This window comes from Leptonychotes weddellii, chromosome 1 (assembly GCF_054177405.1).
Source record: "Leptonychotes weddellii isolate Sample4059 chromosome 1, ASM5417740v2, whole genome shotgun sequence".
Taxonomy (NCBI): Eukaryota; Metazoa; Chordata; class Mammalia; order Carnivora; family Phocidae; genus Leptonychotes; species Leptonychotes weddellii.
The window spans coordinates 176,150,117-176,161,035 of NC_138369.1; positions in this window are offsets into that span (position 1 = coordinate 176,150,117).

The window sequence follows — 10,919 nt, forward strand, 5'->3', positions numbered from 1 at the left end:
ATGACTGAGCCACCCAGGTGCCCCTCTTAGTATGAATTCTTATTTGGTAGTCTCCTGAAAGGTATGGTAGAGATAATGAAGCAGTTATCAGTTTTTCTATCTAAAGATAAATGATAATCAAAGAGCATTTTTTTTTATTCATTATGACTTAATGTGGGGAAAAAATAACAATATTGTCTTTACATACTTTCTAGTAATAACAGATTCCCAGGGTGTGGTGTTAAGAAAATTCCCCAAATCTCATCTGCTGAGAGATATCTTAAATGTTCAGAACATTGATGCTTTTAAAAATAAAAGCGTAAGTACTGAAAATCATTTTTTCTTCCATTTTTAACCCAAATCTTCCTGTTTAATCAAGAATTCTTTATCCAAACATTTAACCTTGCCAGTTTATGTGTGAATTTGTGACCATTTGGAAGAATACGTCATAAAGTTTTCATTCCTTGATGGAGATTTTGAGAGTCAAACAGAAACAGTTTCTGGCTTCAAAGCATAAAGCATTCATATAAAGATTCACACTGGAGAGCCTGTACTGAGGAAGAAAAACATTTGAATATCCCAGATGATAATTCAAATCATTAACTCTTAGAAAACTCCAAGCCTAGTGATTTCAAATGTGTCTGGGCAATTTAGCAAAACACACCAAAACTCTGCTAAATAGATAATTTTATTGTTACACATTTTATTAGTTTAACAGATCTATTTGTTTGAGAAGAACCTGCAGACTTATAAAAGGCATTTCATTTTGTTTACTGTAGCTGACTGTCATTATGTAACTATTAAATTGTCATTTTACTCCAGTATGCATTTTATCTGATAAATATGAATTATAGCAATAGGTAAACAGGTGTAATTGATGGGGTGTTCAATTTCTTTCATAAGAATACAAAAGTCACCAAAAGTCATTCTTGGATATTTAATATATTGGTAGAGTTTTTTCAAAACCTCATTTTAATTTTTATTTTAATATGTAAACAAATTTTAAACTATTTTTACATCTATAATAGTTATGCTGTCAGAAGGCATGACAAAACATTTAACAACATAGTTAATGAGAATTTTTCAGCCACTCTATCAAGAAGTATTTAGTTGATTCTTAAAAGTTTAACTGTAAAATTGGATTAACTAAAAATGGGCCAAAAATATGCAGAAAAAGAGCCAAAAACATAATAAAAAATATCAAAGTCCTTTTTGTAGTACCATAGAGAATATAAAATAAAATTTGTGATTTACCATTGTTAATTTTAATATTAAGACCAAAGCTATATAATGTGCATATTAAACTGTGCTACTAAAGATTTTTCTTTCTATTCTCTTTACCTATGTTAAGAAAAATAAATATTTTCAGGGTGAAAAGGAAGAAAAGACAGAAGTTGAGAGCAAGTACAGAGGAAAAGTAGTATTTGTTATAAAGTTCTTGGTGTTAAATATGCAAAATGAATCCTACATCTATTATTTTACATGATGAGAGGGAGATTGTGTGAAATTCAATCTCAATCCTTTCCTGAACAAGATACTAACCCTGCTGTGTGGACATTTCCTCGTCTGTCAAATTGGGACAGTAGTAGGATCTACTCATAGAGTTGAAGTGGGTATTGAATGAGTATAAATGCATAAGGCAGTTCAAGCAGCATATGAAAATTAGTGTCATATAAGCATTCAATATTATTTAACCCTCACAAACATAATGAATTGCAGAAAATATAAAATAGATAAGTATGGAATCCTGGAATTCTGACATATTGGCATTTAAGTAAGCAACAGCTCACGGACACAACCAGGAGCAAGTTATTGAGAATATTAGTTATTCACTATTAGAAATGCAATATTGACATATATTTCATTCATCATGTATGAATATTTATATAAATATACATTCATGTATATCATACACACCCACACTTCCTATATCTGTACATAGAGACCTGTCCACAATAAGCTCTGAGAGATCAAACATTCCAGAGCAGTCAAAAGACTTATTGATAAAAAGCTACTGAAAAACAACAGAATTAAAAATTTTAGAATAGGTGTCTAAGTGAATTCCATTATTACCCTATCAAATCTAACTTTAGTCGCTGCTGTATAAATATTTCCTAACTAAAATTCATGTCAACCATAGCATAGAATTTTTTAAATCTTCTCAACTATTGAAAGAGGAGCTTAGGACTATAAATAATTTTGAACCCAAGTAAATGAGACAGTTTTTATTTTTTAAGGCCATATCCAGAAAGCCACTATTAGATATAATTGCCAATATCCAGGAACATAAAATCCTTAGACAGGTATAAAGAAGAGTGGAAGCAATAACTTTACAAATAAAGCCACTATTACCCCTGAAAAGGTTTAGTAAACAAAGAACATCTATACCTGCCAATTAGTTATTGATGACCATTTGATGTGAATTTTATGAGCAATAAGCCAGAAACATAGGTTTATTTGGTTCTTTATTATACTTATATTAGCTCATATGTCAAACAAAAAAAAACAGAACATAATCTAATTTTTTCACCTTTATTGAAGTGTTGATAAGAAATATTATGATATATTGGAGGTAAGTAGATTACTCTTTTCTATCTGCTCTGTGGTATATGAAAAATGTGTTGTTATTCTGATAATTTCAGGATTCCTCCAGCTTTGTTTCCTCTCAAATATTTATATAATCCTTTTACACAATGTTCTAAGAAGAATATATCATTAATTTTCTTTATCCAGAATAGCTACCACCTTACCTGCTATATTTGCAATGAACACTCTGAATATTTCAGACCCACCATATACTTCCCCTCGGTCATCCTCTTTTATAGACAGGTAAGATTGGCCAATATGAGAGACAACATTCAGCTAATCCCCAAGTATTCTGGAGGGTTAGAATTCCATATAATGATTTCTTTATACTACAAGTTCTCAGACATCTTGGAAAATTGCTCATTATCTATTTTAGATTTTTACTGAATCTTTGTGTAATACAAGCATTTTATGCCAAATTAAAAATCAAACTTCACATAGATCAAGTTTGAGTATGTCCCAAACAAACTTAGAAAGCAATATAACAAATAATCTAGTCAAGAGGGTACCTTCTACCATAGCAACTTTGAGAAATGAAAGCAAATCTGCACTTAAGATTATTGTTTTAGACTTTTATATATTTGAATAGCCTATTTTTTTAAGGAAAACCCTCAGATTTTTATTTCATGATCTGGATTATAATTGAGGAAACAGAAGGAGAAAACACATGACAGTTTCTGATAAAAGCACACTGTTTTGCTTATTGTGCACTGTAGCAGTAAAGTACAAATGCCTAACATAAGGGAGGGTGAGAAAAACATGCTGAATTGTATCTGGGAATGTAGGAATTGAACATTGTTTTTGGTCTTTCCTAGACTATTCTGAAAGACATTTGGGATAAGTTACAGCTGGCTCTCTGAAACTTTATTTCCTCTGGTGTAAGATGAGAATTGCTCCTCAAGGGATTAACGACATTGACGCCAGTATGAAGATTCCTAAGAATAAAGAATTCATGCTTTATACAAGACCTGATGAATCAGAACTTTTACAATCTATGGATGATTCACACAAACCTTAAAATTTGAAACCTTAAATTTGAAAATCACCAGCTCCTTAACATTGTATACTTATATGATCCCTTGAATTCCTGGTATAGAGAGTTATAGGAAAAAAGAATCTCCTTCTAAGATGATGCTGAAAAAAGGAGGATAACAAGTTTTGCACCAATAAATATAACCAAGTTGTATCTGGAGCCTTGGGTTCAAACAGTTTAGTTAACATGTGATTTGAGGCACACATCTGTGCAATAGGACCCACATTATTTTAAGGGTAAGAAACCTTTTGTGGAGGGGGAGATTCATCTATAAGGGGAAAACACTGAGAAACTTTGGATATATTGATTTTCTCTATTTTATTCCTGTTTTTAACATCATTGAAATTTGGTCTAATTTTTATTTTTCATTTTCTTCTTCTTGTTTTAGTCTTGTTCTTCTTTGTCTTGCTTGTTAAGATTATTGATTTTACATGTTTTTTTTCCTAATATATGCATTGAATGCTATAAGGTTTCCTTTAAACAGAGCTTTTAGTACATCTCATACATTTGATAAATTGTATATTCATTCTAGTTTAGTTAAAACTATTTTTAATTTTTCTTGAGACTTCTTTGACCCATGCGTTATTTAAGGAGATGTGTTTTTTAATCTCCAAATATTTTGGTATATTCCAGCTATCTTTCTGTCGTCGACTTCTAGTTTGATTTTATCTTTACCTGAGAACATACTTTGTGTGATTTCCATTTTTTTTTAAATTTGTTATGGTGTGTTTAATGCCCAGAATTTATCTTAATGGATATTCCATGTGAGCCTAAGAAAATGTGTGCGCTACTATTGTTGGATGGAGTGCCCTATAAATGCCAATTAAAGTCATATTATCTATAAGTCCTTACTAAAACAAAACAAAACAAAACTATATGTCCTTACCAATTTTCTTCCTGATTGGTTTATTAATTACTGAAAGAAAAGTGTGGATATTTTCAACTTTGGTAGTGGGTTTGTCTATTTCTCCTTACAGTTCTATCATCTTTTAGGTTATGTATTCTGATGATCTCTTGTATAAGATGTATACACACTAATAATTGCCATGTCTCCTTGGAGAACTGTTCTTTATCATTATGTAATTCTTTTCTTTATTCATGATCATTTCTTGTTCTTGAGTCTGCTTTGTCTGAAATTAATATAGGTACTCCATCTTTCTTTGACTGGAGATACCACACCCTCAAGGGAGGAATCATAATTCTCCACTCTTTAAGTGTGAACAGTGTATGGTTACTTCCTTTCAAAGAGTAATATATAGAAAGGGGGTGTGGGAATAACTTGATAGTAAAGCAATCTGACAAACTCTACTTCACTAGGTGATCAAGGTTCACATCAACAGTAATAAATCATGTTGACAATATGACCCCTTGATATGAGGTAATGGAAATAGCACCTTACCTGGTCTTTCTCCCAAAATTCATAAATCCAGTCTGTCCATGGAAAATAATGCCAGAATAATTCCAATTTACAAAATACTTGACCAGTACTTCTCAAAGGCATTAAGCTAATCAAAAATAAGGAAAGCCTGAGAAACTGTCACAATCAAGAGGAGACTAAGGAGTCCTAATGACTAAATGTAATGTGGTATCCTAGAATAGGTTATGGAACAGTAAAAAGAATATTAGATACAATGAATAATGTTAGATAAAAATGAATAATGATTCATTAATCATAACTAACATACCACACTATCTTAAGCTGCTAATAATAGAGGAAACTGGATGTGATTATTTGGGAACTCTATATTATCATCTTATGTTTTCATACATCTAGAACTATTTTAAAATTAAATTCCATCAAAAATAATTGAATTGGAAACTAATACCTCTTGGGATAAATGGGGTATTTTTTAGTACATTATACATATATATATCACTATATATATTATATATATATAATTACTATATATTATATATATTACTATAATATATACTATTACTATAATATATATAATTACTATAATATATATAGATTACTATTATATAGTATATATATATATATATTACTATATATTGTAGGAGTAATGTGTTAATAGAAACCAATCCTGGTTGGTTACACATTACTATATTACACATTACTATACACTTACTATAATATATATAAATAATATATAGTATATTGTGATAATATATAAAATAATGTATATATTTAGTATATTATATATAATAGTGCATATTTATTTATATATGTTATATATAATAGTATATATTTAAAAGTTATAGATGTATGAAAACATAAGATGATAATATAGAATTGCTAAATAATTCTATAGAGAAACACCCAGTTTCCTCTATTATTAACAGCTTATATTAGTTTGGTGTATTAGTTACAATTAATGAATCATTATTTATATATATATAGGATAAGATAAATATACAGATAAAAGGGCCTTGAACAATAAGCTGGAAAATTTCACCAGGAGACTAGGATGCTGCATTGATATAAAAATATATTCCATGTAAGTAAATAAATAGGATAGAAGAATTCTTCCAAGTATGACACAGGTGCTTGTATCAAATCAACCTTCACATGGATAACCAATCATAACTTTAGAGGAAATATAGATAATATAGAGTTGCCAAAAACAAGAAGAAATTAGAGAGGGATAGAATCATGAAAGAATGGAACAGTACTAGTAAAAGTCATGTTTTTGTGTTTTTTTGCCTGAGGCCATTCCCCTCATTATATAAAGCAGGGAATAGTAAAGCAGAAGCCTGTCATATTATGTTTCTGAAGAATCAAAGAACAGAATTCAAAACTGCCAGAGCACCTGAAAGTTAGAGGAAATATCACAGAATGGAAGGAACCACAAAAAAACATGCTCCACTGTGCTTAACCTCTACCAAATTTTTGGCTGATATTTGAGCTATGTACACCTGAAAGCATTCCAAAGAGATGAGTTAAAAGCCAACAGGTGGAAGGATAGAAGAACTGAACAGAAATTTAATTTCCTGCTCACCTGAGAAGAAACATGTTTTATAGTTTCAGTCCAGCTAAGTTAACTACCCACAAGGACAATAACAACAACAACAAGAAACTCTTCAGTGGAAAAAAAACAAAAACCAGAATCTTTACAACACAGGACCCCCAATGTCTATGCAATAAAAATTATTAAACATGTAGAAAAACAGAGATATAGTTCAGAAAAAAGTTGTTAATAGAAACCAATCCTGGGCAGCATAGACATTTTAACAGTGTTTATTCTTCCGATCCATGAGCATAGAATGTTTTTGCATATTTTTGTGTCTTCTTCAATTTCTCTCATAAGTGTTCTGTAGTTTCTAGAGTATACATACTTTATTTCTTTGGTTAGGTTTATTCCAAGGTATCTTATGGTTTTGGGTGCTATTGTAAATGGAATTGATTCACTAATTTCTCTTTCTGCAGTTACATTTTTAGTGTATAGGAAAGCAACTGATTTCTGTGCATTGATTTTGTATCCTGCCATATTACAGAATTACTGTATGAGTTCAACACCATCCCAATCAAAATACCAATGGCATTTTTCAAAGTGCTGAGACAAACAATCCTAAAATTTGTATGGAATCAGAAAAGACCCCGAATCACCAAGGAAATGTTGAAAAGGAAAAACAAAGCTGGGGAATCACGTTGCCTGATTTCAAACTATATTACAAAACAGTGATCACCAAGACAGCACGGTACTGGCACAAAAATGGACACATAGATCAATGGAACAGAATAGAGAGCCCAGATATGGGCCTCAACTCTATGGTCAACTAATCTTTGACAAAACAGGAGAAAATATCCAATGGAAAAAAGACAGTCTCTTCAATAAATGGTGCTGGGAAAATTAGACAGCTATATACAGAAGAATGAAACTCGACCATTCTCATACAGCAAACCAAAGATAAACTCTAAATGGATGAAAGACCTCAATGTGAGACAGGTATCCATCAAAATCCTAGAGAAGAACATAGGCAATAACCTCTTTGACATCGGCCACAGCAACTTCTTTCAAGATACATCTCCAAAGGCAAGGGAAACAAAAGCAAAAATGAACTTTTGGGACTTCATCAAGATAAAAAGCTTCTGCACAGCAAAGGAAACAGTCAACAAAACAAAGAGGCAACCCACAGAATGGGAGAATATAATTGCAAATGACACTACAGATTAAGGGCTGGTATTCAAGATCTACAAAGAACTTCTCAAACTCAACACCCCAAAAATAATAATAATAATAATAATCAAGTCAAAAAATGGGCGGAAGACAAGAACAGACACTTCTCCAAAGAAGACATACAAATGGCTGAGAGACATACATGAAAAAATGCTCATCATCATTAGCCATTAGGGAAATTCAAATCAAAACCACATTGAGATACCACCAATTAGAATGGCAAAATTTGACAAGGCAAGAAACAACAAATATTGGAGAGGCTGTGGAGAATGAGGAACCCTCTTACACTGTTGGTGGGAATGCAAGTTGGTACAGCCACCTTGGAAAACGGTGTGGAGGGGCCTCAGAAAATTAAAAATAGAGCTACCCTATGACCCAGGAATTGCACTACTGGGTATTTACCCCAAAGATACAGGTGTAGTGAAAAGAAGGGCCACATGCACCTCAGTGTTCATAGCAGCAATGTCCACAGTAGACAAACTGTAGAAGGAGCTGAGATGTCCTTCAACAGATGAATGGATAAAGAAGATGTGGTCCATATATACAATGGAATATTACTCAGCCATCAGAAAGGATGAATACCCACCATTTGCATCCACATGGATGGGACTGGAGGAGATTATGCTAAATGAAATAAGTCAAGCAGAGAAAGACAATTATCATATGGTTTCACTTATATGTGGAACATAAGGAATGGCATGGAGGACATTAGGAGAAGGAAGGGAAAAATGAAGGGGTGGAATCGGAGGGGGAGATGAACCGTGAGAGACTATGGACTCCGGGAAACAAACTGAGGGTTTCAGAGGGGTGGTGGTAAGGGGATGGGTTAGCCTGCTGATGGGTATTAAGAAGGGCACATATTGCATGGAGCACTGATTTTTATACACAAACAATGAATCATGGAACATAACATCAAAAACCTAATGATGTACTGTATGGTGACTAATATAACATAATAAAATAAAAAGAAAAGAAAGAAAGAAAAAAAAAGAAGCCAATCCTGATGTGTTGTTTAGTAGAAACAGATATGGTAAGGATTTTCAATGACTTAAGGAAGAGTTTTCTAGTAATGAATAAAGATACAGGAAATCACAACAGAATAAAAGGAAAATTCGAGAAGTAGAAAGTAAAATATTTAGAATTCAAAGATACTTCAGTGTCTTAACAGCAAATTAGAGATGACAGAAAAGAAAGTTTGATGATCTTAGGCATAGATAAATAGAAATTATCTAACTTAAAGAACAGAAAGAAAAATATTTTAAAAAACAATAGAAACTTGATGAAGTCCCAAAAGTTCATTTTTGCTTTTGTTTCACTAGACTTTGGAGATGTATATTGAAAGAAGTTGTTGTGGCCGATGTCAAAGAGGTTACTGCCTGGGCGCCTGGGTGGCTCAGTTGGTTAGGCGACTGCCTTCGGCTCAGGTCATGATCCTGGAGTCCCCAGATCGAGTCCCGCATCGGGCTCCCTGCTCGGCAGGGAGTCTGCTTCTCCCTCTGACCCTCCCCCCTCTCATGTGCTCTCTCTCTCTCTCAAATAAATAAATAAAATCTTTAAAAAAAAAAAAAGAGGTTACTGCCTATGTTCTTCTCTAGGATTTTGATGGATTCCTGTGTCACATTGAGGTCTTCCATCCATTTAGAGTTTATCTTTGGTTTGCTGTATGAGAATGGTCGAGTTTCATTCTTCTGTATATAGCTGTCTAATTTTCCCAGCACCATTTATTGAAGAGACTGTCTTTTTTCCATTGGATATTTTCTCCTGTTTTGTCAAAGATTAGTTGACCATAGAGTTGAGGGTCTCTATTCTGTTCCATTGATCTATGTGTCCGTTTTTGTGCCAGTACCATGCTGTCTTGGTGATCACTGTTTTGTAATATTGTTTGAAATCAGGCAACGTGATTCCCCAGCTTTGTTTTTCCTTTTCAACATTTCCTTGGCGATTCGGAGTCTTTTCTGATTCCATACAAATTTTAGGATTGTTTGTCTCAGCACTTTGAAAAATGTCATTGGAATTTTGATCGGGATGGCATTGAAGGTGTAGATTGCTCTGGGTAGAACAGACATTTTAACAGTGTTTATTCTTCCGATCCATGAGCATGGAAAGTTTTTCCATCTTTTTGTGTCTTCTTCAATTTTTTTCATGAGTGTTCTGTAGTTCCTAGAGTATAGATCCTTTACCTCTTTGGTTAGGTTTATTCTGAGGTATCTAATGGTTTTTGGTGCTATTGTAAATGGAATCATGTCTCTAATTTCTCTTTCTACAGTTGCATTTTTAGTGTATAAGAAAACAACTGATTTCTGTGCATTGATTTTGTATCCTGCCATATTACTGAATTGCTGTATGAGTTCTAGTAATTTAGGGGTGGAGATAAAAATCTTCTGCACAGCAAAGGAAACAGTCAACAAAACAAAGAGACAACCCACAGGATGGGAGAAGATAATTGGCAATGACACTACAGATAAAGGGCTGGTATCCAAGATCTATAAGGAACTTCTCAAACTCAACACCCAAAAAACAAAACTTCAAGTCAAAAAATGGACAGAAGACATGAGCAGACACTTCTCCAAAGAAGACATACAAATGACTGACAGACACATGAAAAAATGTTCATATCATTAGCCATCAGGGAAATTCAAATCAAAACCACATTGAGATACCCCCTTACACCAGTTAGAATGGCAAAAATTGACAAGGCAAGAAACAACAAAGGTTGGAGAGGTTGGAGAGAAAGGCGAACCCTCTTACACTGTTGGTGGGAATGCAAGTTGGTACAGCCACCTTGGAAAACAGTGTGGAGATGCCTCAAAAAATTAAAAATAGAGCTACCTTATGACCCAGGAATTGCACTCCTGGGTATTTACCCCAAAGACATAGATGTAGTGAAAAGAAGGGCCATATGCACCCCAATGTTCATACAGCAATGTCCACAATAGCCAAACTGTGGAAAGAGCCAAGATGCCCTTCAACAGATGAATGGATAAAGAAGATGTGGTCCATATATACAATGGAATATTACTCAGCCATCAGAAAGGATGAATACCCAACTTTTACATCCACATGGATGGGACTGGAGGAGACTATGCTAAGTGAAATAAGTCAAGCAGAGAAAGTCAATTATCATATGGTTTCACTTATTTGTGGAACATAAGGAATAGCATGGAGGACATTAGGAGAAGGAA